At 42.4% G+C, this 22826-nt stretch overlaps 1 pseudogene; it reads left to right on the top strand.

The window, feature by feature from the left end:
- Positions 1-20782, top strand: part of LOC109867016 (mitochondrial inner membrane protease subunit 2-like) — a 177898-nt pseudogene extending 157116 nt beyond the window's left edge.
- Positions 20783-22826: the final 2044 nt, after the last annotated feature.

A 22826-nucleotide genomic window follows, 5' to 3' on the forward strand; every position in this document is an offset into this window, starting at 1 on the left:
TGTGTGTATGTGTGGGATAGAGTAGGAGGAATGGAGTGACAGAGAGAGTGTGTATGTGTCTGTGTGTTTGTTAAAGAGAGAGTGATAGAGGGAGACTGAGTGAGAAAACATGGGAGGGAGGGATGGCGAATGGATGTGGCTTCTTATTAAGACTGGCATTTCGGTTTGAATCTCCGGGGGATTTGAAGGCAGAGTTTAACAAAGTGCGGTTTCTGCAGGTCATTATTCAATGCATTTGTGTCCCTCATTTGGCCAGACACTCTGAACTGAACACCTGTGTACCTCTGGCTCCCTGGTACCCTCACAGTCATATACAGTGGGGCAAAAAATAATTTAGTCAGCCACCAATTGTGCAAGTTCTCCCACTTAAAAAGATGAGAGAGGCCTGTAATGTTCATCATAGGTACACTTCAACTATGACAGACAAAATGAGAAGAAAAAAATCCAGAAAATCACATTGTAGGATTTTTAATGAATTTATTTCCAAATTATGGTGGAAAATAAGTATTTGGTCAATAACAAAAGTTTATCTCAATACTTTGTTATATACCCTTTGTTGGCAATGACAGAGGTCAAATGTTTTCTGTAAGTCTTCACAAGGTTTTCACACACTGTTGATGGTATTTTGGCCCATTCCTCCATGCAGATCTCCTCTAGAGCAGTGATGTTTTGGGGCTGTTGCTGGGCAACACGGACTTTCAACTCCCTCCAAAGATTTTCTATGGGGTTGAGATCTGGAGCCTGGCTAGGCCACTCCAGGACCTTGAAATGCTACTTACGAAGCCACTCCTTCATTGCCCGGGCGGTGTGTTTGGGATCATTGTTATGCTGAAAGACGCAGCCACGTTTCATCTTCAATGCCCTTGCTGATGGAAGGAGGTTTTCACTCAAAATCTCACGATACATGGCCCCATTCATTCCTTCCTTTACACGGATCAGTCGTCCTGGTCCTTTTGCAGAAAAACAGCCCCAAAGCATGATGTTTCCACCCCCATGCTTCACAGTAGGTATGGTGTTCTTTGGATGCAACTCAGCATTCTTTGTCCTCCAAACACGACGAGTTGAGTTTTTACCAAAAAGTTATATTTTGGTTTCATCTGACCATATGACATTCTCCCAATCTTCTTCTGGATCATCCAAATGCTCTCAAGCAAACTTCAGACGGGCCTGGACATGTACTGGCTTAAGCAGGGGGACACGTCTGGCACTGCAGGATTTGAGTCCCTGGTGGCGTAGTGTGTTACTGATGGTAGGCTTTGTTACTTTGGTCCCAGCTCTCTGCAGGTCATTCACTAGGTGTGGTTCTGGGATTTTTGCTCACCGTTCTTGTGATAATTTTGACCCCACGGGGTGAGATCTTGCGTGGAGCCCCAGATAGAGGGAGATTATCAGTGGTCTTGTATGTCTTCCATTTCCTAATAATTGCTCCCACAGTTGATTTCTTCAAACCAAGCTGCTTACCTATTGCAGATTCAGTCTTCCCAGCCTGGTGCAGGTCTACAATTTTGTTTCTGGTATCCTTTGACAGCTCTTTGGTCTTGGCCATAGTGGAGTTTGGTGTGTGACTGTTTGAGGTTGTGGACAGGTGTCTTTTGTACTGATAACAAGTTCAAACAGGTGCCATTAATACAGGTAACGAGTGGAGGGCAGAGGAGCCTCTTAAAGAAGAAGTTACAGGTCTGTGAGAGCCATAAATCTTGCTTGTTTGTAGGTGACCAAATACTCATTTTCCACCATAATTGAGTTTTTCCTATTGAAAAGTGGATCACCTGGATCACCTATTGAGATATTCTGGTGTTAAATGAGCTGAAGAGGAGACTGGAGTAGGACTTGAAGGGTTTATTAGAAACAAAGTGAATGATCTTTCTCTACCATGGGCTGTGGATGAGCATAGTGCTGCTACTGTTTGTTTGTGTTCCGCTGTGTTGTGAGGTTCACTTGCTGAGAGATGGAGAGGAAAGAGAGGGAAGACAGACATATGAGGGGAGGAGTGAGATCCTGGTACCTAAACCCTACACAATATTCACTGCAGTATAGTACGTTTCTGTCTACTGCTGGGGAGGTATACTGATTCTAGTTCCGTCTGCTGTTGTGAATAGTGTATTTTTAATGTTGTTTTTATTGAAGAGTAGACTAGAGTAAATAGAGTCGCTTTACAGTACAAACGTAAAAGACATAAAACTTATATTTATTTTTCTTCTCTGTGTATTTGGTGACCATGGTTTTATTTTTATTATGATCTTTATCAAAATATTTATTGATATAATTTATTGTGTGTGTTCCAGGTATCCCAAGAATCCCCAGCAGAAGATCATCAAGAGGGTCATAGCCCGGGAGGGAGACTTCATTAAGTACGTACAGAACGAGCTCTTTCCCCATAGCTTTATCAAATCAAACTTAAAACACAAAGGATGTCTAAAATAAAAATAGAATCACTGATTAAAGGCCTATGTGAAGAATTCCTATGTGAAGACTTCCATACATGAAGGGCCCTTTTCGTTATTTGCTGTATGATCGATGATATGATCGATGAGGGTCTCCATGTTGCAAATGTACGGACCCTTACTAGACGTCTGCAAATGTTTAAAAAATTTGCCGACAGCGTCGAGCCGTGCACCAGGGCCAGATCTTCCAGCAAGTCATCAAATGAAGTCTCAGTTTCCGTTTTATAAAATTTTAAAATGTTGGTAATTTTTCTGCTGTCCCGGTAAATTCCACCAGATGGCAAATGGCTACTTATTGCAAATGAACAAAACAACACCAATCATGACATGGCCATTTCTCCTAAACGGAAAAGACTTTGAAGATGAAGCTTGGTGAGCATAGGTTTAGACTAATGGGCTGTTTGCCCAGAAACAAGATGGCGTCGAGGCTTCAAGGCTTTTTGAGTTAAGGCCATTTTTCTGTGAATAAAGGTCAAAAACAAAAATAGAGTGCTAATTTGACCGCTTCACGTCAAAATACATGAACCTCCGGTTTCAGGAAAAAAAGAACTAGCCATTTATCTATTGTAATTTACGAGAAATTGTACAATATACAATTGATGATGGTCAAAGAAATTTGTTTTATTTTCCAAAAAAGTTACAAATCCAGTTGCGACGTGTTAAGGCGGGTTTCGGAGCTCTACGTGATTTCTGTGATTTTCTGAAATAACACACACTCATTCAACCCTCTGTAAATAAGTCAGTTCTAAACGTAAAGACTTAAAACGCAGGATTCTGTAAAAGCCTACCCCGGTGAGGATATGTGTTTACTTTCAGCTTCCTGTGCCAACCGGAAGTTCCTTAAATCGGGAGCATAGGGGTTGTTTCGAACGGGTTAAAAAGGTCAGATCTTTCCAAAACGTCCTATGTGTGATTAGGCTACCCTCATGAACTGTAAATCATTCATTTCTCCCAACAGATTTCCAAGAAAAACTCACACACACACACACACACACACACACACACACAGCAAGGATGGAGTGACACAGTATGGGGCTTTCAGACACACAGGGCCTGCAATTGTTACCTGCATTCGAACTATCAAAGAACCATCAGACCTAGAGCTCTGAAACTTTAAATACATGTTCTAGAGCTTAAGGAGAAGTTTATCTAAAGTTCCATGTATAATAGTTATATCTTTATCAATGTTTATTATGAGTATTTCTGTAATTTGATGTAGCTCTCTGCACAATCACCACGTTTTAGAACTACTGAACGTAACGCGTCAATGTAAACTCAGATTTTTTTATATAAATATGAACTTTATCAAAAAAACATACATGTATTGTGTAACATAAAGTCCTATGAGTGTCATCTGATGAAGATCATCAATGGTTAGTGATTCATTTCCGCTAGCGGAACCCCAGTCCTAGACAGGTTAACACTATGGGCAAACATTTTACCCAATTCATTCCAGTACTTAAATGTGTTTTCCTTAGTCTACTCTTAACCGTGGAATTAATGCATTCAATCAATGTTTAATCTTTGACCTATATTATTTATCACCTGATTGGAAATGTTGTCACTATAAATAGTCTCAGGCAGTCCAAATCGCGGGATAATCTCCCGACATAATGCCCTAGCCACTGTCTCTGCATCTGCTGAGGATGTAGGAAACGCCTCTATCCATTTCGTATATTTGTTGTGGTGATTATGCAGAGAGCCATATCAATTATATAAAAATGTTTAAAAAATAGTTTATTATCCAATTGGACACAAAGTGTGTCCTAACCTACCTCCCCTTGATACATGGCTCTTCCCATGTATCAATATTGCCGCATATCTAAACAATGACTTAGGTAAGATTAGTAAATTATCCTTATATCTGACATTATCTTGAAGGATCGTCCCTTTCATTTTCCACATGTCCAATTCTCCCTGGGACCTGCATTCATGGCTATCCTGTAACAAGTCTCTGTCAAGTGTCTTATCCTCGTTAAGATTCATCTGTGCTGCTTTGTATGGGTTTAAACGCCTATGTGCTCGTCTGCGTAAATAGTAACCTTTCTCTCCTTTCTTATTTCACAGGCACTAGTCAATGCTACTATTTCGGCCTGTTGTGCCGAAATAATAATAATAATAATTTCTAGGCAATGGTTCAGTGTCTGCTATCTCCTCTCAATCCTGGCTTATAATGATATTCTAACCTTCGTAATGCTCCAGGTCTCCTGCTCCTCACTCCCAGACCATCAAGGTCACCTTAGTCCTCCGCATAGGGCGGGGGAGCCCTTCTCCATCTGCCTTTTCTACTAACTGTCTGTCAGTATCAAATATAGGTTGTTTTCAAATATTGCGTTAAATGTCTCACTGTCTCCCTGTCTGAACTCATGGATTTTTAGAAAAATCACCTGTCTATGGTGGCAATCTGTAAGGTTATTACATAGGTTGATTAAGGTTATGATTAAGGTCAATGCTCTCAATAATCCTGAATCACCACAGATGTCATATATCCCTGTACTGTTGGCTTGGATTAGGTTCTAAATACTTAACATAAACCTACCATTAATCCAAGGCTATGCCATTTCTTTCTTCTCATTGGTTAAAATTACGAATATGTCAACTATAAACTCGTTCATAATTATCAATAACCTTAAAATCAGTATCACAAATTACCTTGAATTCATTATCCAAATGGCCCTGCCATGATGGCCCTGCCATGATAGAGGTCATGATAGAGGTCAACTTTTACAGTCGTGTTTCTTAATATATTATAATATTCTTACTATACTATAAACAGTTAAACAGTTAAACCAAGAATCAATAACCTGAAACTATCACAACTATCACAAAACTTTTACGATACAACTATTCAGACCTGAATAGCTTACAGTCAAATATAGCCCAGTGAGCGCGACTAACTCTCCCCTTCTTACCAGTGGACAAAAATATAACCTCTCCTCCAGCCACGTTCTGCCTTACCGCTATCGTACGATTAAAAGCAAACTTTACAACTGTCCCTTCTCTTTCGGCTTCACCCTTATGAAATGTCCAATACTTAAAAGTAACATGTAAATTGCCAAAATGTATAACCTACATCAGTCAATCCATAAGAATCAAAACATTTCGGTGGACACCACTCTATCGCTATTATCTCTCCGCTATTATTTAGAATTCATTAGATTTGGGTAACTGTCTCTTCTATGATTCAGTCATTTAAATATGACTCCATTCTCAATACGTTATTCCAGCAGATCATTTAGGCAACAGATACCGTATTACATCGAAATCGCCTCGCTATCATTTAGAATGAATTCATCTTTCAATGTAACCTAAACAAGCTATTAAAACATTCAGTTTATATCTTAAACAAACACTAACAACCGTATCTCTCCCGGCAAAACATATCAATAGTTGAATGACAATCAGAATTACTTTTAGTCCATAGGCTAGAGATGCAAACCCGAGGCCCCCACGTAGTAGGCAAGAGTCCTACCCCTTGACCCCAACACTATCGAAATGATTAAGACGCAAGTAACCATATTATTAGAATTTTCTGTAGTCATAAACTCCAGCACGAACTACCAAGACAATTCCCAGAAAATAGCCCTAATTTAAAGGTCCAAGCGTTTCCCCAGCGAGGATTCTCCTTACTCTCTCTCTCTTGTTTTCTCTGTATGTCCCCTTATCTTGTAACTTTCTCCCTTTCTCTACCTCTATCCACTTTCTCAATCAGTTTGCTAAATCCTGTCCTTTCCTCCTCTATCTCTCCCTCGGCTCCAGGAGGTTCCCCATATGGGGGTGGGACGGGAAGCCTTGGCTGCCGTCTTCCCACCACCACTGTTTCATCACCGGGATTCTCTCTCCACGCCTGGTCAATCAGGGTTGGGTGCAATTTAGGCTTATGAGAGACCTCCAGAGGAGCCGTGGGAATTATTGTTCCTAGTTGCTGGCTACTTACATCTTCCTTCTGTTCTTACTTCCTTTTTCTTTTCGGACCCCCTTCTACTGCTGCCTAGGTGGCTCTACACCCAATTTCTACCTTCGTTTTGCAGAGAATACTTTGTTGCCTTTAAAACGTTTCTCTACACAACATTCTAAAGATAGGTCACCGGGTCAATTTTAAAATCAACAACTAAACAATCAAATATATTTCTGATTGTAGCCCGAGCGTCAATTACCCAGAATTCGTGAATAAAGATTTACTGACCTTGTCTTGTAGACTGGGAAAAGCAATTTTGGTTAGATTCTGTCACCATCTCTGCCGACCTTAGATATATACCGGCCTGTTATAGAACCACAATGTCAGGGGACAGGTCTTTAATTTACGGGTCAATGACCCGCCCGTGCATGGTTTTCGGCGTGTTACCTTCGGACGGCAGAGACAGATATTGGAATCCGGCTCGAAGGACCAAATTGTTAAGAGAATTATGTTCTCAAGGTTCATAACCCAATTTAATTATCATTACTCAGTCTGCAAACTAGAATTTGTTGAATAGATACTGGTTGAATGAAATAGATGGAGGCCCAGCTAAAATAGTCAAAAAGGTTTATTCACGAGAGCGCTGGTCTGTTGTACAAAACCATTCATTTTATACTGGCTTCTTACGCACATACTTTCACACACAAACATTAGGTATCCTATGCACACACGCACAAACTTTCACACCATCAACATTAAGGTATCCTACGCACACACTGTCCTGCTACCCAGCCGACATAGATTACAGAGACTGTGAAAATCACTCCCCGTTCTCCCTCAAGATAGGGTGACCGTGTGAAGTACTTCCCGTTCTTTCCCCAATCTCAGAGTCCCCAGCCAGGCCGGTGTCACGTTCTGACCTTTATTTCCTTTGTTTTGTCATTATTTAGTATGGTCAGGGCGTGAGTTGGGGTGGGCAGTCTATGTTTCTTTTTCTATGATTTGGGTATTTCTATGTTTCGGCCTAGTATGGTTCTCAATCAGAGGCAGGTGTCATTAGTTGTCTCTGATTGAGAATCATACTTAGGTAGCCTGGGTTTCACTGTGTGTTTGTGGGTGATTGTTCCTGTCTCTGTGTTTGCACCAGATAGGACTGTTTTGGGTTTTCACGTTTCTTGTTTTTGTTAGTTTGTTCATGTGAAGTGCTTTATTAAACATGAATCAAAATAACCACTGTCGTGGAAATTTCCTCTATTTACCAAATCATGGGAGCAAACCATACACACAAGTCAGAGTTAGTTATAAAAGTCCATCTTTAATCATATAAGCTCTATAGCATTTTGACTTTCAACAGTTCAGTATCTCTAATGAAAAGTTGAGAGTCCCCCCACAATGGCAAAATGGGATCCTTTATAGCAAAGATCACACATAGTCAGACAGCATAGACATAATTCATCGTTCAGCTTTGTTTCCTTTCCCAAACCCCAGAACCATAAACCAATCCTCCAAATCAACAGGCATATATCAAATTGTCATTTAGATACAACCAACTCAAAATACAACCAAACCTGGACAAGCTCACGGAGAGGAGAGTGAGGCTATAGGTTAAGATAAAAGGGAGCATGAGAATGATTCCAGACACTGCCACCCTCTTTTCCCCACTAGAAAAAGGTAGGGAGTAAAATATATGTTTACACATGATGACACTTTGACCTCTCCCCTCTCAGCAGCCCATGCAACTTAGTCTTGACATAGAACAGATAACTGCAACCTCGCCACAGTATTATACAAAAATACCATTCTGATGAGAATTAACTTACACACATTTGATGAATATAAAACATCTTACATATGTTACCAACAAATTCTGAATCTTCCCTAACACCACGCTGCGCTTTGGTCTGCCTCTCCTTCATACAGTCTGTTTTTAAGATACTATAATAGACCTACACTCACGGATATATAATTCTACTGACTAAAACCACACACATCATTAGAATAATCTCACAATTCTAATCAATTTCATACAATCATATGGTTTCAGGGTGGAATATTCTAATCATTCATTTAAACATATAAATCCCATTAACAGTTTGTTACGCATGTAACAATTCTGGCCTTTGAGGCTACCATCCTCTCATTGATGAAAAGGTTCTGGGCGGGCTGAAAATATGTCTTGCAGGCCTCAACCACACTGTGGTAGAGAGGTTTTATTTTGCAGAGCTTATCAAACCTTGCTGTGCCTTGCTTCTTCTTGTTGTCCTCGTCAACTTCTGGGTCACTGATATGAAGCGCCCGTGAGATTGTCAGAAACCTTTTGCATGACATGACAGTGGAGGTGAAAGGCAGTTGATAGAGGGGAGCAGTTTTCCAGTAGTCTTTCAGGGTATTCAGCTTCACAAGACCCATGTAAATGACCATTGACAGGTAACAAAAAAGATCTGACATGGAAATGGGCTTCCATCCCGCTTTCTTGCCTGCCTGCTTCTTAGCACCATACTTATTAGTGTTCAATACAAGGGAATCAGCAACTGAAGAGGTGAAAAACAGCTGAAAAGTTGCATGGGGCTGTACTTTGAGGTCATGTCCAGCTGAGGTCCTGGTGGCCTTTTCGGTCTGAATATTGGAGGTGGTGGCACCACATCCTCCTCCAGCACAGAGTGCCAACGACCCTCCTCCTCTCTGATTGCAGGTTTATCTCTTCCCCACCTCCGCTTCTTTGTCACTGACTTCACACCTGGCTGGGCGGGGGTAGGTGTGGAGCCGGAGACAGCAGGGGTCCAGCTAGATGAATCAGCTCCTGTGGGGGGTGGGCACCTTGGCAGTGGGGGCTCTGAAATAAAGACACAGATTATATATAGATTAGGGGAACCCAATCACTATGGTGAGGTGCTGTTCCATTCAATGTTTAGAGAAAATACATGTAAAAAATATCTAATAGACACAGACAGACACAGATTATATATAGAGTAGGGAACCTCAATCACTATGGTGAGGTGCTGTTCCATTCCATGTTTAGATAAAATACATGTTAAAAAGATCTAATAGACACAGACACACAGACAGACATACCCCTTACCCACAATGTAGAGCCATGTATACTTCACACATTTCATTACTGATTATATATTTACATATGTAAAATAAAATAAAAATATCTCCTCAACAACTCAAATTAATAAAATTTGATATTATTAATTTCAAACAACGGCATGAGAGTTACTTACCAGTACAAAATTGCATACTCTCCGTGCAAAAACATTTCCTCAAATTGGGAGTTCAAACTTGTCTCACAATCTGACTCATCTTCAAGTAGCTCTGTGTCACTTTCTCAATCAAAATACACGTCAATAATATCGTGTATATATCTGTACACCTGGACTTTGCCAATGATTTTCCAGATTTACTCGCCATAATTATTTCGATAAAATAACAGAAAATGATCTCGACTCAATACTGCTAAGTACAAACAATGTGGCTCCTTCGGGTAGAAATTTCAATGGCGAATGGCTGTGTTACGCTCGACTATCATATAAGAGCTGGTCTTTCCGGGTATAACCATTAGATATTGCCGTTTACCTCAGCTCATTTGCTACCTATCAAGCTAGATTTCAAGACGATCAGTGGTCATTGGGCCCAAATACAGTCAATCAACAAAGCACTGGTCATATCATTGGCGCGCAATGAGGTCATTGTTTGGTGTGTTCAAATCAGTTCCTTTCGGTCAATACATCCCTCAAAAAGAACCATCAAGTATGGTTGTGTTACTAACAAACAGAGGATTGCAATGAAACCAACCATGACTAGATAAACTTAAGTTTAGTGTGAGTAATACATAGAATGGTTCGTCGAAAGTTGAAGGAAATGGAATTCATGACACAAGCCGTTTACAAAATGTTTTGTGTTATGCTATAAAAATAGATTTTATCGAACAAAACAAACATTTATTGTGAAGATTGGACCTTTTGTATTGCCAAAAGAAGATCTTCAAAGGTAATTTATTATTTTATTGCTATTTCTGACTTTCGTGATGCTCATGCTTGGTTGGAAAATGCTAGTAATACTTGTGTGTGGGGGGGTGTAGTCCTCAGTTTATCGCATGTTATGCTTTCTCCATAAATCCTTTTTGAAATCTGACACAGCGGTTGGATTAACAAGAAGTCAAGCTTTTAAATGGGGTAAGATACATGTATTTACAAGAATGTTTAATATTACGATTGGTGAATTTAGAATATTTGCGCTCTGCTATTTCACCGGATGTTGGCCAGGTGGGACACTACCATCCCACCTAGCCCAGAGGTTAAACAGTGAAAAACCATCACCAAATGGACATGACGAAATCAACACAACGAGCGATGGAGAGGAACCACTATCACTGCCTGGCCATCCCGAGTTCAGCGGGCCAGTCAATTTTGCATTTTTGAGCATGTCAAATTCGTGATGGTAAATGCCCATTGAAACATATTGCAAATGGAAAGTACATTTGCAATCAGATTAAACAGTGATAAACCATCACCAAATGGACATGATGAAATCAACACAATGAGCGATGGAGAGGAACCACTATCACTGCCCGGCCATCCCGAGTTCATCGGGCCAGTCAATTTCGCATTTCTGCAGTATTTTGGAGCATGTCAAATTTGTGAGGGTAAATTCCCATTGAAACATATCGCAAATGGACAGCCGTGCGCCTGGTGATTGGAACGGGATACCAGGAGCACATTTTTAAATGGTTTTGAATGCCGTCAGGAGGCTTCAAGGGGTCCACGGCTGGGTAGGGAGCACCCCCACCCGTGCCCACCCTGGTCATTTTGGACGTTTTTCAGAAAGTCGTTAAAAAAACGTCAAGAGTCCCACTTCTCTCTCATCATACACTACAAATAAACCTTCTAGGTTGATTCAGGGCTTAACAGAGTGATATATATAATTTGTGCAGTATAAATGCCATTTGGACATGGTTCACTGACTTTTGGGTTCGGAACCCGACTTCCTATGATCATATATGGTAAATGGACATAACATCTTGATTTGTGACCTTCAATACTTATATATTGCATTTAGACATTTCTTGTTGCATTTGGCAATGGTTTGCTGACTTTTGAATTCAACTTTTGACTTCCTATGATAGCATATTGCAAATTGACAAAAACATGTGCATTATTGACAACTCAATCAAATATGACAAAAGTATATTCATACAGTTCTTATACATGTATAATTTACACAAAAAAAATCGAAAGAATTTCGAAAAACTGTCCAGAGAGCACTTTTTTAGATGGTGATACATTTTGGAAAGAAAATTCAAATTTTCAAGATTTGACACTTGGGTCTTGACTTTATGTCTATATGACTTGTGTCTCAGGACAGGTCCATGTTGTCTAAGGTGGTTATAGTGGCTAAATTAGTTGTGACTGAGGACAGGTTCATGTTGTCTTAGGTGGAAGTAGTGGCTATATGATTTGGGTCTCAGGACAAATCCATTTTGTCTAAGGTGGTAGTGGCTTTATGAGTTGTTTCTCAGGACAGGTCCATGTTGTCTAAGGTGGTAGTAGTGGCTATATGAGTTGTTTCTCAGGACAGGTCCATGTTGTCTAATGTGGTAGTAGTGGCTATATGAGTTGTGACTCGGGACAGGTTCATTTTGTCTAAGGTGGTAGTAGTGGCTATATGAGTTGTGACTCGGGACAGGTCCTTTTTGTCTAATGTGGTAGTAGTGGATATATGAGTTGTGACTCGGGACAGGTCCTTTTTGTCTAATGTGGTAGTAGTGGCTATATGAGTTGTGACTCGGGACAGGTCCATTTTGTCTAATGTGGTAGTAGTGGCTATATGAGTTGTGACTCGGGACAGGTCCATGTTGTCTTAAGTGGTAGTAGTGGCTATATGAGTTGTGACTCGGGACAGGTTCATTTTGTCTAAGGTGGTAGTAGTGGCTATATGAGTTGTGACTCGGGACAGGTTATTTTGTCTAAGGTGGTAGTGGCTGCATGACTCGTTACATATAACAACTTCTCCCAGTGTTCTCCTTCAAGGTGACAGGGGAGTCACACTCAGTGATGGCCACACTGAAAAGGTACACAGACAGACACAGACAGACAGACAGACAGACAGACAGACAGACAGACAGACGGACGGACGGACGGACGGACGGACGGACGGACGGACGGACGGACGGACGGAAGAAAGAAAGAAAGAAAGAAAGAAAGAAAGAAAGAAAGAAAGAAAGAAAGAAAGAAAGAAAGAAAGAAAGAAAGAAAGAAAGAAAGAAAGAAAGAAAGAAAGAAAGAAAGAAAGAAAGAAAGAAAGAAAGAAAGAAAGAAAGAAAGAAAGAAAGAAAGAAAGAAAGAAAGAAAGAAAGAAAGAAAGAAAGAAAGAAAGAAAGAAAGAAAGAAAGAAAGAAAGAAAGAAAGAAAGAAAGAAAGAAAGAAAGAAAGAAAGAAAGAAAGAAAATGATTACAATTGTGACTGTAGTGAGCAGCAGGGGGAATCGGCCACCAAGGACTATTACCTCATTTGTTGATCAGACGGTGGATCGTCTATATTCCGTCACAGCTGCTTTGCTAGCGTGAATTCAAATACAGAGCTCACTCTTGGTTGTTACTGAGACGTTCTCCAAAGCCATAAGAATTATGGAAATACGGACCTCCCGGTTTATGAAGAAATTTACCAGCGTCTTAGTTACAGTACAATAGAAATACAGTATGTGACCTAGTGAAGCTAATTTTGCAAAGTTGCAAAGACAATCATTACATTCATTCCACTAAAACACTGAGTGTAGTCTAGCCAGGCTTTCTAATCTCGACAGTAGCCGAAGCGAACAGATGATAGTCAGTGGAGCTCTAATTGAAATGACATTGGGAGAATTAGACAGAGGCGGGTGCCACTACTCATAACACATTGTCGCCATGTAATTCACTCTGGCAACAATTTGTGATGGGAGCAGCTGAACAAATTACAGGTCACTTGTATTGCCTGGGAGGAGATAGTGGAATAATTAACATGGGGGTTTGATGGCTGACGGGGGGCGGTGGGATGGTTGCTGTGTGTGTGTTGCCTTTGGGGCCAGCCATGCTATAAATCACAGCTATGGTTTTAATCTCGCCATGCACAGAGAGACTGTCTTCTCTGCCTGACAGAGGAAGAGGCCTCTCAGCCAATTACAGCCCTCAGTGTGTGTGTGTGTGTCCCTCTGAGCTTAGCTCCTCCTCAGAGATATATAGGGCCGTTTCGGAGATTCATCTCCAAACAAGGATGGCTTACGGGACATAAATCATGTGTTACAATCTAATCACAGCTTTAAATACCCCAGAAAGCCCAAGTGTTTTACGCCGCTATATTGTCAGGGAAATTGTTGCTATGCTGTAAAGCTGATGACTGGGATACATACTGTACATTGAGAGGAAATGTATATTAATTTAAAGTGTATGATGAATACAGATGTAGAATCTTAATTTAGTTTGCTACAGCAGGAAAATAATTTTGCAGCAACAGGAAATTATGAACATTTTTGTAGGCCTTGATACATTTTTTGTAAGGGAAAATCAAGTCAGAAATTTCAAAGAGGAAATTACAAATTTCAGCAGTTCTCCTGTAACAGGGTGTTCAAATTAAGATCCTACATCTGTAGCTATCTGGGGGTATATACAACCCAATCTGGGGTGCCAGGCAGGCTGTGAGACACATGGCTGGTGAACAAGACTACGGCTGTGTTCCCATGTCCATGCTAGCATACCCCTTAGGATGCATGCCCAACACATTCTCAGTGCTATTCCTTCTAGCGTGGATATTGGAACCAGGCCTAAATTTGATTTAACTTGTCTAATTCACCTCAAGCTGTTACACATCGTCATCATCGCCATCATCCTCATTGTCATCATTATCGTGTTTTATATGTCCATTATCATGTGTATCTGTGCCCTGTATGCCTACCCCATCCAACTGCCACTGTACCAGGCAGCTACTATTTAAACCCACAACACTAATAGGAGAGTTAGGGAGCATAAATATTTAAGACAACTCAACGCTGAGACTGTTTGAAAATCTCCCCCAAACTCCTGAACTCCTGAATCTCCCCAACCCTTTGTAACTGCTAGACACTGCCGGGAAGCGAGTCGCATGCTAATAGCATTAATTCAGGAGTCTGTATTTTCACTTTAAACAGAAAGTATCACTGCGTCCCAAATGGCACCCTATTCCCTATTTAGTGCACTACTTTTGACCAGGACCCATAGAGCTCTGTTCAGAAGTAGTGCACTATGTAGGGAATACGGTGCCATTTGGGATTATAATCCTGTTTTTGTCTTCCCACAAAACTCTGACTGTTATTTTGCCTGAACACATTAGGGGTAGCTGAACACCTTATAGTAATGTTCATTAATAAACCATTTTATAAACTATTTATAAGTATGTAGTGTAGGCCCCAATGAATATGAATTTATTAGGCTAATACATGTATATGAACACTGCTTATAAAGGAAGATGGTTTAATAAAGTGTAACTGCAGACTAGTCTACTGTCACGACTTCTTCCGAAGTCGATACCTCTCCTTGTCCGGGCGGTGGTCGACGTCGACGGTCTTCGTTTTTCATTTTCCATTTGTTTTGTCTCGTTTTCCCACACACCTGGTTCTCATTCCCCTCATTGTGTGTTGTGTATTTAACCCTCTGTTTCCCCCATGTCTTTGTGTGGTATTGTTTATCTGTTTTCATGTATGCACACGTTGCGGTTGCGCTGGGTTATGTTCAACCCGTATTTGTATTTCGTGTTCGTTTGTGCCGTGTGCTTTTGGTTCGCCAAATAAAAGGCTCCAGTTTGCTACCAAATATCTGCTCTCCTGCACCTGACTTCCTACAGCCCTTCACGCATACCCTGACACTACAGATAAGATATGCCCTACTTTTAAAGTATTCTAGATCACTAGATTTTGAAGGAGCCAGTAGTATGTTCTTGTATTGGTTGTGTTCAGATACTGTATGTAGACCTAACCCCTGACATTCACTGAACCTCAGTTTGCTGGAGAACAGACATTAAGTTTAGTTTTCCCAGCAGCCAAATCAATATTTCTGTCCCAAGGTCTAAAGCAGTGGTGTCAAACATAATATAAATATATATTAAATAAACCAACAATTTGGTATACATTTTTTATGTATTTGTATTTTGTAACCTTTTTGGGGGGAGAGGCAAACTATACTTTCAAATGATTAAAACCAAATCGAAACTGTAGAAATTATAATGGACCTACATTCATACAGTTTCTTGACTGTGTCCAGCTCTCTAACAATCACCAAAATGAAAGCTAGACAGTCAGGGAGCATATGATTTGCAAAAAATGATAGAATATTGAGGAATATTTTGTGCAAATTATGACTGCATGGAAATATAACCTCTGTAGTACCTCGTTTTAGACTGAATACGGCCACCAGGCCAAAATGAGTTTGACATCCCTGGTCTAAAGAGTAGTCAGATAGGCTCCTGTAACATTGACCTAGAAAAGAATAGGAGAAGAATTGTCATTTAAAAAGTAATTTCTCCCATAATAAAAAATGTCCCTGTGATGAACCATACATCAGTCATAGCTAAGTACCCAGGTGATTGATGGTGTGTACCAACCTGTCCTCACTCCTCACAAAGACGATGAGAGGCAAAATAGTTGAAGCTTAACTAGTCTGTAGAGAACTGATCAAGCAGAGGTTATGTCCCAAATGGCACCCTATTGCCTTTAAAAAAGATACAGTACTGTTCAAAAGTTTGGGGTCACTTAGAAATGTCCTTGTTTTTTAAAGAAAAGCACATTTTTTGTCCATTAAAATAACATCAAATTGATCAGAAATACAGTGTAGACATTGTTTATGTTGTAAATGACTATTGTAGCTGGAAATGGCAGAATTTGTATGGAATATCTATATAGGCATACAGAGGCCCATTATCAGGGCGGGATTGTTTTCTGTTAGCCAGGGTGTGCGTGTTTGTGTTCCTGTCCGTTTCTGCCCTGTGTTGAGTCGGACTATTTTTCTGGCTATTTATCGCCTATTGTTTTTGGGCGTTCGTTTGGGAATCCCAATAAAGATGGTTTTCCCCAGTTCCTCTTCTCTCTGCAATTGACTCTGCACTCACCAACCCAGGTGATCGTGACAGAATCCCGCACCACAAGAAATGGAGTCAGCAGGAGCAGCTGCACCTCCTCTCCCATCTATGGAGGAGCGAGTCCTCCATCATACGGCCCTTCTCCACCGTATCAGGTCGGCAATGAACCAGATGATGGAGAGGATGGACCGATGGGAGAGGAGTGGCCTGCCTACCTCTCCCCCAGCTCCTCTTCCCCCAGCACCACCTACCCCTCTTCCGGCTTCCGGATCCGGTGCTCTGCGTCTGGCGCTCCCCAGGGAGTATGATGGAACGGCGGCTGGGTGCCAGGGGTTCTTACTACAGCTGGAGCTGTACCTGGCTACCGTTTGTCCGACTCCCTCGGGGGAGGAGAGCGTGAGCGTCCTCGTCTCCTGTCTGACGGGTCGAGCACTGGAGTGGGCCAGACTCGGCGAGGGATCACTACCCCAAGTTCACCCGCCGGTTCCGGGCCATGTTCGACCACCCACCGGAGGGCAGAGCGGCGGGTGAACGGCTGTTTCACCTGCGACAGGAGACGAGGAGTGTGCAGGACTTTGCGCTGGAGTTCCGGACCTTGGCCGCTGTGGCGGGGTGGAACGACAGGGCCCTGATGGACCACTATCGCTGTATCCTCCAGGAGGATGTCCGCAGGGAGCTAGCTTGTCGGGGCACCACCCTCTCCCTCGATGAACTTATTGACATGTCCATGCGCCTAGACAACATGCTGGCTGCCCACGGGCATCCAGAACAGGCCCTGTTGGTTCCACCTCCAGGCCCTCCCGCTCCAATCCCCATGGAGTTAGGGGGGGCCGCATCGAGGGGGACCGGAGGAGGAGGCTGCTCCTGCACCAGGTGTGGTCGGAGAGGACACACTGCTGATCGGTGCTGGAGGAGCTCGTCTGGGAGTTGGGATGGTAGGCAGAGCACTCCGCGTACACCCCAGGTGAGTCAGCACCAGACTCACCCAGAGCTCCCTGTTGGTCATATGTTCCAACTAATTTCCTTTTCTGAGTTTTCTCCCTCTCTACAGCATAAGGCGCTAGTTGATTCAGGCGCAGCTGGGAACTTTATGGATCGTGGGCTCGCGTTAAGGCTAGGGATTCCCCTGGTGTCGTTAGACCAACCTTTCCCCGTGCACTCGTTAGATAGCCGACCATTAAGGTCAGGGCTGGTTGGGGAGGCCACGGTTCCACTGGACATGGTAATGCAAGGGGATCATACGGAGCGGATTAGTCTCTTCCTTATTGATTCACCTGCGTTTCCAGTGGTGCTGGGGATTTCCTGGCTGGCTAATCACAATCCTGAGATTCTATGGAGACAGGAGGCTCTCCGAGGGTGGTCAGAGGAGTGTTCAGGTAGGTGCATAGGAGTTTCCATCGGTGCGACGACGACGGAGAGTCCAGACCAGGTTTCCGCTGTGCGCAATCCCTCTGAATATGCCGATTTGTCTATTGCCTTCTGTAAGAAGAGGGCGACCCAATTACCACCTCATCGACGAGGGGGTTGCGCGATAAACCTCCTGGTAAACGCTACACTTCCCAGGAGTCACGTGTACCCGTTGTCCCAGGAGGAGACAGTGGCAATGGAGACATATGTCACTGAATCTCTGGGACAGGGGTACATTCGGCCCTCCACGTCACCCATCTCCTCAAGCTTATTTTTTTGTGAAGAAAAAGGAGGGAGGTCCAAGTCCGTCTATTGATTATAGGGGTCTAAATTCCATCACAGTGGGGTTTAGTTACCCGCTACCTCTCATCGCCACGGCGGTGGAATCATTTCACGGGGCGCATTTCTTCACAAAACTGGACCTTAGGAGTGCATATAATTTGGTGCGTATCCGGGAGGGAGATGCGTGGAAGACCGCGTTTAGTACCACATCTGGCCATTATGAGTACCTCATCATGCCGTATGGGTTGAAGAATGCTCCAGCCGTGTTCCAATCTTTCGTAGACGAGATTCTCAGGGACCTGCACGGGCAGGGTGTGGTAGTGTATATCGATGATATACTGATCTATTCTGCCACACGCGCCACGCACGTGTCTCTGGTGCGTATGGTACTTGGGCGACTGCTGGAGCATGACCTGTACGTCAAGGCTGAGAAATATGTGTTCTCCAAACATGCTGTTTCCTTCCTGGGTTATCGCATTTCCACCTCTGGGGTGGTGATGGAGTGTGACCGCGTTACAGCCGTGCGTAATTGGCCGACTCCGACCACGGAAAAGGAGGTGCAGCGGATTTTAGGGTTTGCCAATTACTACCGGAGGTTTATCCGGGGTTTTGGTCAGCTGGCTGCTCCCATTACCTCACTGCTGAAGGGGGGTGGCAAGCTTGCGCTGGTTAGCAGAGGCGGGCAGAGCCTTCAGTCGTCTGAAGGAGCTGTTCACCGACTCTCCCGTGCTGGCTCATCCGGACCCCTCTTTGGCATTCATAGTGGAGGTGGACGCGTCCGAGGCTGGGGTGGGAGCCATGCTATCACAGCGCTTGGGCACGCCACCGAAGCTCCGCCCCTGCGCTTTCTTCTCGAGGAAGCTCAGTCCAGTGGAGCGGAACTATGAAGTGGGGGACTGGGAGTTGCGTGGCTGTAGGGAAGGCTCTGAAGGTGTGGAGACATTGGCTTGAGGGGGCCAAGCACCCTTTCCTCATCTGGACTGACCATCGTAATCTTGAGTATATCCGGGCAGCGAGGAGATTGAATCTGCGTCAGGCGAGGTGGGCCATGTTTTTTACCCGATTTCGTTTTACGATCTCCTATAGGTCAGGCTCCCTTAATACGAAGGCCGACGCGCTGTCCCGCCTATATGACACTGAGGAGCGGCCCATCGATCCGACTCCCATCCTTCCAGCTTCATACCACCGGTAGCACCGGTGGTATGGGAGGTGGACGCGGAGATCCTGCGGGCGTTAAGGTTGAAACCTGCACCCCCTCAGTGTCCAGCAGGTGTTCAGTACGTGACGCTTGGTGTCCGTGATCGGTTGATTCATCCAGGTATCGAGCGGACAGTGCGGAGTCTTAGAGGGATGTACTGGTGGCCCAATTTGGTCAAGGACGTGAGATTTTATGTCTCCTCCTGCTCGGTGTGCGCTCAGAGCAAGGCTCCTCGACACCTGCCTAGAGGGAAGTTACAGCCCCTCCCCGTTCCACAACGGCGGTGGTCGCATTTGTCGGTGGATTTTTGCAACTCATTTCATGCAAATTAATTACTTAAAAATCATACAATGTGATTTTCTGGATTTTTGTTTTAGATTCCGTCTCTCACAGTTGAAGTGTACCTATGATACAAATTACAGACCTTTACATGCTTTGTAAGTGGGAAAACCTGCAAAATCGGCAGTGTATCTAATACTTGTTCTCCCCACTGTATATATACATATATTAATTTTTTTCCCAGCAGTAGGCATTTTCCCTTCTGGTAGGCCGTCATTGTAAATAAGAATTTGTTCTTAACTGACACGCCTAGTTAAATAAAGGTTTGTAACGGGTGTCATCTGAAGAGTAATAATCGGACTTGAATGCTTTTCATTCAAACTGTATAACAAAGTAACAAAGATAATAAACAAAACCGAAACAGTCCTGTCAGGTGCAGAAAACACTAAACAGAAAATAACTTCCCGCAAAACATAGGTGGGGAAAAGCTACCTAAGTATGGTTCCCAATCAGAGATAACGATAGTCAGCTGTCCCTGATTGAGAACCATACCCGGCCAAAACAAAGAAATACAACACATAGAAAAAGGAACATAGAATGCCCACCCAAATCACACCCTGAGTAAACCAAAATAGAGATATATAAAGCTCTCTAAGGTCAGGGCGTGACAAGGTTAAATAAAAATAAACAAAAAAATCTCATTAGTCATTACACACAAGCATGTTGGTCTTCATTCAGTTTGTCCTTGTTAGGTGATTAGATTATTATCTAAAGGGAGCATATGAGAGGACGACTGGCAGATGGATGATTTAGTAGAAAGGTGATGAACCATAATGAAACTAAATGACAATTTCCTAAATGCAGATGTAGATAGACTAACTTTATTCTCGTCTCTAAAATGTTTGTCTAATTTTTATTGTGGTTTTCAATTGAGCCTGTAGCTCAATAAATGTTAATGACTGCCTTTCTTTTATAGCTAGGTTCTGAAGTAAATTTGGGTTGTATAACTGGCTAATGTGTTGATCCAAATGTGTTGATCCAAACCTCCGCCCTCCCTCTCTCTCCAGGGCGCTTGGCTATAAGAACCGCTATCTGAGAGTCCCTGACGGCCACTAATGTATCCAGGGGGACCATCAAGGCCACAGTCTGGACAGCAACAGCTGTGGACCGGTAAGCCACTTCTCTGCTTAAACTCCCTATTGTACACTGCTCTGCTCAAAGTTCTCCACTACACAATGGGAATGGCCCATGCCAAAGAATTATATTGGAATATAAAAGCCATAAATTAGAATATAAAAGCCTTATATTAGAATATAAAAGCCTTATATTATGAATATAAAAGCCTTATATTAGAATAAAAAAGCCTTATATTAGAATATAAAAGCCTTATATTAGAATATAAAAGCATATTAGAATATAAAAGCCTTATATACACTGAGTGTACAAAACATTAAGAACACCTGCTCTTTCCATGACATCGACTGACCAGGTGAATCCAGGTGAAAATTATGATCCCTTATTGATGTCACTTGTCAATTCAATCAGTGTAGATGAAGGGGAGACAGGTTAAGGAAAGATATCTAAGCCTTGAGACAAGTGAGACATGGATTGTGTATGAGTGCCATTCAGAGGGTGAATGGGCAAGACAAAACATGTATGTGCCTTTGAACGGGGTATGTTTTTCATGATCAACAGTTTCCCCTGTGTATCAAGAATGGTCCACCACCCAAAGGCCATCCAGTCAACTTGACACAACTATGAGAAAAATTGGAGTCAACATGGACCAGCATCCCTGTGGATCACTTTCGACACCTTGTAGAGTCCATGCCCTGACGAATTCAGTTACAACTCAATATTAGGAAGGCGTTCTTAATGTTTTGTAAACTCAGTGTTATATTTGGATATAAATATAAGGCTCTGGTCGATGACATTGAAAAGCTAAGCACAGCTTGTCTGAGTCGTGATGTGTTTCCAGCAGTTCCACATTGGAACTTCAACAATGGGCCTAAATAGCCCCTGGGAGATTTAATGAGGAAAAGGAAAATAATTTAATAGCCGTGCATTGGCGAACAAACCTGGGTTCCAAATGTGTAATTTATGTTCTGCTCATTAGCACAAGTTGTTCCCTCAGAGGGAAGAAACTCTGAACAGTTTCTCCACACGGTAGGCAGGCAGGTAGGTGGCACCAGTGGTGGAAAAAGTAACCAATTGTCATAATTGAGTAAAGGTATTTCAGGGAGCTGTCATTGGATGGAGGAAGGAAGCAGCACAGAGGCTAGGGAATGATCTATCTGTGGCCAATCCTTTAAAGGAACTACTTTGTACTTGACATTTAACTGGGTCCATCAAACCCAGCTGCTGTTTTTTGGGGTATCACCAGGTGATTGAAGTTGGTTTTGGATGGTTCTATGTCAGTACTGTGTCTGTAGCTGGATCACAACTTTTAAGTATTTGGTTAGAGTGAAGTTTTGTGGAGGAGTTTGTGGATTACCTTATTGTGACCAGTTTATTTACATGCCTTGAACAGAATATTAAAAGTGAAACTGTTTCCTTTACTCATTTTATCCTATACTATATCTAAATGCAGAGACACATAAGCCTAACACTGGAAATACATATCCTCTTGTGTAGGCCTATACGGTGTAGTATGCATGCAAATATGAACTGCATGATATTTCTGCATGCGTATTAGGCCTACTTTACGTATCACCTCAATATAAAATGCATTGGTCTTACTGACATTGTGCCGTTAGTTTGTATTGTTTTCCTGAACACAGTAGAGACCATCTCTCAGATATGCTGGTCACAACAGCTAAGAAGTGAAATAGCTGCTGTCCTCATTTTTACTCATACTTAATCTCTCTTTGCACTATTCATGTTTTTCTAGCAGGACCAAGATGTATACCATATTAAAGTACATGCTGTACTCCACATAATGCTATAGGATCTGTTCCTGAAATGTATTTAAAAGAAAAAAGCTTTGAGCTTCCTTGACCGGTGAATAGTAGAATGTATAACAATACATGTTTAGTGCTTGTCTGGATTTACATTTCACAAAAAGTGTATTCCACCGATGTGAAATGTTATTTGTTAGTCAAATATCTGGATACTGGTTATATGAAAGTTAGTCCATTTTGCGGTAGAGGAACAACCAAAGAGCAAGAAATGTTCCATTTTTCTATTGTGCTGACTTCATTTTAAATGGGTCACATGGCACGGAACCTTTTTGCTAGGA

Source organism: Oncorhynchus kisutch, linkage group LG22, assembly GCF_002021735.2.
Source record: "Oncorhynchus kisutch isolate 150728-3 linkage group LG22, Okis_V2, whole genome shotgun sequence".
Taxonomy (NCBI): domain Eukaryota; kingdom Metazoa; phylum Chordata; class Actinopteri; order Salmoniformes; family Salmonidae; genus Oncorhynchus; species Oncorhynchus kisutch.